The following is a 6,838-nucleotide window of genomic DNA, read 5'->3' on the forward strand; positions in this document are numbered from 1 at the left end:
ATGTCGGAGGATCTCACCTGGTGGCTAAAGCTCCCGCTTCACACACGGAGGGCCCGGGTTCGATTCCCGGCGGGTGGAAACATTTCGACACGTTTCCTTACACCTGTTGTCCTGTTCACCTAGCAGCAAATAGGTACCTTGGTGTTAGTCGACTGGTGTGGGTCGCATCCTGGGGGACAAGATTAAGGACCCCAATGGAAATAAGTTAGACAGTCCTCGATGACGCACTGACTTTCTTGGGTTATCCTGGGTGGCTAACCCTCCGGGGTTAAAAATCCGAACGAAATCTTATCTTATCTTATCTTGCTAGAAAAATGACAGGATGGATAATGAGAACCTTCAAAACTAGGGAGGCCAAGCCCATGATGACACTCTTCAGGTCACTTGTTCTATCTAGGCTGGAACTATGTACTGTGCCAAAACAAAAGCATTCACATTGCTAAACTCACAAACTAGTATTTAGTCACTTAGCCATAATATCAACTTACCTCATAATTTGTAATATTTTACAATTAAGAATAAAACTAAGTCTGCCCGAAATGCCTAGCCATGCTAAGCGTTCTAGTGGTACACTCTGTAATCACTATTTTACTACATGTAAACCACACAATAACCAAATTTCTGTAAACTCAGCATTGTAATCCTTATAGAGAATAAACTTTGAATATTGCTGCACACTAACAGCACCTTTCAAGGCAGGTGAAATTGCTGACCTAGAAAATGTGCAGAGAACCTTCACGGTGCGCATAACAGAGATAAAACACCTCAATTACTGGGAGCGCTTGAGGTTCCTAAAACTGTATTCCCTGGAATGCAGGCGGGAGAGATACATGATTATATACACCTGGAAAATCCTAGAGGGACTAGTACCGAACTTGCACACGAAAATCACTCACTATGAAAGCAAAAGACTTGGCAGACGATGCAACATCCCCCCAATGAAATGCAGGGGTGTCACTAGCATGTTAAGAGACCATACAATAAGTGTCAGGGGCCCGAGACTGTTCAACTGTCTCCCAGCATACATAAGGGGGATTACCAACAGACTCCTGGCAGTCTTCAAGCTGGCACTGGACAAGCACCTAAAGTCGGTTCCTGACCAGCCGGGCTGTGGCTCGTACGTTGGTTTGCGTGCAGCCAGCAGCAACAGCCTGGTTGATCAGGCTCTGATCCACCAGGAGGCCTGGTCACAGACCGGGCCGCGGGGGCATTGACCCCCGGAACTCTCTCCAGGTAAACTCCAGGTAATACACTTAGGTCACACTACACATACATGTACAAGCATATATATACACATCCCTCTGGGTTTTCATCTGTTTTCTTTCTAGTTCTTGTTCTTGTTTATTTCCTCTTATCTCCATGGGGAAGTGGAACAGAATTCTTCCTCCGTAAGCCATGCGTGTTGTAAGAGGCGACTAAAATGCCAGGAGCAAGGGGCTAGTAACCCCTTCTCCTGTATATATTACTAAATGTAAAAGGAGAAACTTTTGTTTTTCCTTTTGGGCCACCCCGCCTCGGTGGGATATGACCGGTGTGTTGAAAGAAAGAAAGAATATAAATGTTTCTAACCTAAAATATTATTGTAAAAAACTGAGAGTATATTGATTTATTTGCTTACAGTAATGCCATCATTTACTTTGCCTGTTTAGTTCATTTGATTTGACTACTGATGATATCAGAAGGAAATGTGCAGAGCGATGTATCCAGTGGCATATAATCCTCACCTAGCAAGTCATGACCAACAGTATCAAATCACTGGTGCATGCATGTAGCAAGGATTTCTTATATCTTTAACCTAAATCAAATATTTCATGGGTGGAAGCAATCCAACTTTAGTTGAAAATTTAGGCCCACATGAGTAAACAAAGATTAAGTACAAACGAAGACTAGGTAGGCATTTTTTCAAGTTCAGTCACAGAATTACTCCTAAGGCTCAATATGTAATAATTTACTTCTGTATCTAGTGTAGAATACTTGACTGTCATGAGTTGATGTGACTTAAGGTAGTTGGGAATGAGTGATGGTATGCAAAGCAAAATGCCACATATTAATGAGTAATGATAAGGGATACAGTCAGAAGAGTTGTATTGTGTCTGGGGAATGGGAGGCATTCAGATTTGATCCTGGAAAGGAGAGGGTATCTCTGATTTCTCTAATCAAGAGCCCCTCACCTGCACCAAGACACCTCTTCGAGAGAAACAGTAAAGCTGCACCACCTGTCTTTAGAATTCTAAAATGATTACCTCCCATTTCTATACATACCGTATAACAGAAATTAATCACAAATAATATATGTATTTATTTTTTAAATATCCTATTGAGGAGTACATGTAAAGGCAAACCAGTAACTCAGTAAAATAAAAGGAATGGTAAATAACTACTATCTTTTGATTCATAAACCTGATAAAGGGTTTCAACATATCACAATTGATTTCATCCAGTACATTTGTGCAGAAATCACTTAGGCACCATTTTAATGTCCATTATGCAGTTCTGAATATGACTGTGATATATGAAGACATGTAGAGCAAGTAGATTAAGTTTTGGCAATATTTTGTTTTGAAGATGTTCCTCCATTGCACACTACACATGCATGCAGATATTGTGTAATGTCTGCACCTAAAACAATATTGATCAGATAAAAAAAAAGGCCTCATAGAAATGCTACACATTGGATCCCAGAGCTAAAAACAATACAAGTTATAATGAAAGGCTGAACACACTTTTGATGCTCATGCTGCTTGAAAGGAGAAAAAGAGGCAATATGATAACATCATATAAAGTTATAAAAGGATGTGAAAAATAGATAAAATAGTTTTTTTTAGCCCCCTTCAACATGGGTAATAAAGAGGCCACAAATGTAATTAGGAAAAGATTTATCCAAAAGGATACTGGGAAATTTTTATTTATAAATAGTAGCAGTAGAGGAGATAGGTAAACTGAAAAAGTAGGCTAGTAAATGCTGCAACCATTGTAAATTTAAAAAATATTCGTGATGAAGATACTAATGAAGATGTAATGTCATGACCATAGGTCTGCCCCTGTAGTCACAAAAAGGCACATTACAAAATTTTTGTTCATAAAAGTGAATGAAAATGATGAAAATTAGCTCACAATTATTATTATTATATTCATGAGGAAGTGCTAAACTCATAGGATTATACAGCACATGTGGGGGGGGGGGGAAGGAATGGAAGGTATTTAGGCTCAATTCAGGGAACCAGAGCATAGATCCAATTTCCTAGATCAAGAGCTCCTCACTAGCATCAAGGAACCTCCCTTGAGGGGAATTGGCTCACAAGAAAATTAAATATTTGTACTTACCTGTTTGAAAGATTTGGAACAATACTGTGTATGTGTGTATGTTGTTCCAAGTGCCAGAAGGCTTCACCAAGGATAGGAAACTGTAATTTTTTTTTACTGGTCTGGCTTCTTGCCAGTAGCCAGAGTTACAGGAAAGACCATATCAATCATTCCTACCCAAGGGTGCCTGCCAACAACACCTGCTGTATCAGAAATCTCCACCAGGACAGGTGGAGAAAGTTGCTGCTTCAGGCTAAAGGGTAGGTAACTCTACAATTTCATAATGCAACTGTCACTATTTTTTTTTTAATAATGAAAATTTGCTCCAAATAATGTATGGCATTTTCCTTCATGGAAGATGTTGCAGTAAAAAACTGAAATTAAATGTACTAAATGAGTTGTTAATAGCTAAAATATTACAAAATATCCAGCCACACATAAACAATAAAAGGATATATTAAATTCATATTTGATGTAAGAACATACTTCACTGAAAGGTGTTCTTATATTGTACTTCACATCTGTAGATAGAGCATATTTATTTTATGGAATTCACAAAGGTAAAAAATCTAAATTATTTTTATAAACTCGCATAAATAGTAATTAAAAGACATACCACTTAGCTATAAAAAGCTAATTCTGAATATATGCAAAATATTTTTACATTTTCATATACTTTACTGAAAAAGTTAAATAGAAAAAGGGTTTTAAAAAAATAAGTTATCTGTATACTACAGCATTAAGCACAACTTATCAACAAGTCATTACTTGTTATTATTATAATAAAAAAAAAGAAGCGCTAAGCCACAAGGGCTATACAGCTCATTACTTGTTAAAATATATACCTAATAATTAAAAGGAAACTTAAACATTAATGCTGCATAATTTTTACTATTTAATTGTCTGTAAATACAAATACTGTATACATTTTACATTCAGATACAGTACAGTGCTTGTTTTCATGAATGAAATCAATGTTTAATTTGTTTTTAGTTTTTCTTTGAAAACATTCTCTGTGGTTGAATGTAGAGTATAAAATGTTGACTTCTCATTTGCAGAAAGCCATTTATGTCAATTTGCTATGTGTAATTTCACTCATATGCAGTGATCCTATTTCTACCAGGAATTTGCTATATGCATTTGAAATTCGCTCTTATGTGATCGGGAATGAATGGCAGGTGGTTGTTGGCACTTTGCATGTGTCACTTGGCATGGGACATCAAGAAAACAATCATGTCATCATAAGTTTGTTTCCTAGATGTGGGTTATTTGTATATTGTTCCAGTCACAGTATTGTGCCTTTTTATTCTTTATGGCAGTGTTCATATCTCAGTATCTTGGTAAGACATTCTCTGGGTGTTCACCACTGCAGGTATCATTATGGCTTCTCAGCATCCTACCAAGTCATCCCTTAGCCCTCTCCTTGATGCACAGAAAAATGCAAGAGGTCTTCTCTAACACTAGCTGGAGATTTTGAATAATTGAGATGCTGAAGAAGGATCCAGCTGAGCTTAGGTGTACATTCGATGTTGGCGAGTCAACTATTCGCTCTATTAAGAACAATGTTGAGAGCATTAGGAGCTTTAATGCTCTCAACATTGCTAAAGTAACAATCAGAGTAAGAAACCTGTTACTAGAGAAGATGGAAAAAATTTATGATGGCCTAATACAAGATGAAAGTGAGGCTGAGGGACTGATTACCTCAAACTCCACCTCTACTTACACCTTTCTGCTCTGTATTGGACTGATGAAGCCACTGTGTGGCGAAGCATTTCCTCAATAAAGATTCCCATATGTTGCATGTGTGTCTCAATCTTCAACTTGTCGGTTTTCAAAACCATTCATCACAAGATGAAAGTGATCCTTAGGAACCCTTCATGACTAGTAAGGGCTGGTCTGACAAATTTAATTGGTCTTAAAATCTGCACAACATTAAAGTGACAGGAGAATCTGCAAGTCTTGATCATGTTGCTGCTGCAATATTTCTAGTGGACCTTACAGCAATTATAGCTGTTGAAGGCTACAGTCCTAAGCAAGTTTTCAATGTTGATGAAACGGCTGTTTTTGGAAATGGACGCTATCTAGGATATACATATCTAAGGAGAAGGTTGTAGGTGGATTCAAGGCAGTGAAGGACAAGCTCAGTGTCCTACTATGCAGCAGTGCTGCAGAAGTTTTAAAGTGTAAATCGATACTAGTGTACCACTCCCTCAATCCACATGCACTGAAAGAGCTGAGTAAGAACATGATCCCTGCACACTGGGCTGTAAACAAGAAGGGATGGGTGACAGGTCAAATTTCTGAAAATTGGTGCATTTCATCATGGAGACAGAGTACCACTACAAGGAATCAAATTTAGCTTTTAATGTCTTGCTTGTCCTTGACAATACCCCTAAACACCTTGAACATGTCAACAATCTAGCCTTTTGATCAGAGAGTTATTGCAACATTTAAGGCCTATTACCTAAGGACAATGTTCCAGTCGCTGGATGACACAGATGGGACCAACAAGCCAAGACTGTGTGAGTGGTGGGAGTCATACAATGTTAGGAATGCAATAAACAATAAGGCTTTATGAGATGAAATGAAGTTTTCTGCCTTGAATGGTGCTTGGAAGTCCATTTGGGACACTGCATTATGAACCTCAAGGACTTCCAAAAACTGTCAACAAGCACGAGAGAAGTCGTTGAGCTTGGAAGGAAGGTGGGAGGGGAAGGCTTCTCAGACCTTAAGGGAGAAGTTTTAAAGCTTTTTTTTTTTTTATTAACACACTGGCCGATTCCCACCAAGGCAGGGTGGCCCGAAAAAGAAAAACTTTCACCATCATTCACTTCATCACTGTCTTGCCAGTAGGGTGCTTTACACTACAGTTTTTAAACTGCAACAAGCTTATTGTTTTCCCATAATAAAAAAATCTTTTGAAGCTTATTGTTTTCCATAATAAAGAATTAGGGGCATTGATGACCTCACTGAGATTTCCACAACTGAAAAAGGAGATGATGAAGTTCCTTGATGTAAAGGATATGACCATGAAGAAGCTTGAAGAATGGTTTACATAAGCTAAGAGACTTTTCCAGTTTGCCATGGACATTGACACTTGCCTGGAGAGGAGCCTGAAATTCATAGTGAGAACAATGCCCTTAGTGCCTAGGTGTATGCTCAGAAGCAACAAATGGCTGAGCAGACCTCCAAGCTGACATCTTAAGGTCTCCTTCACCCACACCCAGCATCACTCTTGCTGGAACTTCCATCTCTATACCTTCACTGTTATTGTATGTTGACAGCTCCTTATATGTGTCTTCTTCTCTTCACATTACCTTGCCTCCTACAAGTGTGACCTTGACCACTCTGCACCACTGTCCTTACACCAACTAATTCTTCAGCACCCCCCTCCACCTCCATGTCTTCATGTGCTTGTGTATTTGCTGCTGTTGGCAAGTACCAGTACAATTTTTTCCTTAAATGGTTTTAATCAAATTTATTTCTTTCATATATATTACTATTTGATGAATGTATGCTAAGCTCATATTTCTTT

This window comes from Cherax quadricarinatus, chromosome 35 (genome assembly GCF_038502225.1).
Source record: "Cherax quadricarinatus isolate ZL_2023a chromosome 35, ASM3850222v1, whole genome shotgun sequence".
Classification (NCBI taxonomy): domain Eukaryota; kingdom Metazoa; phylum Arthropoda; class Malacostraca; order Decapoda; family Parastacidae; genus Cherax; species Cherax quadricarinatus.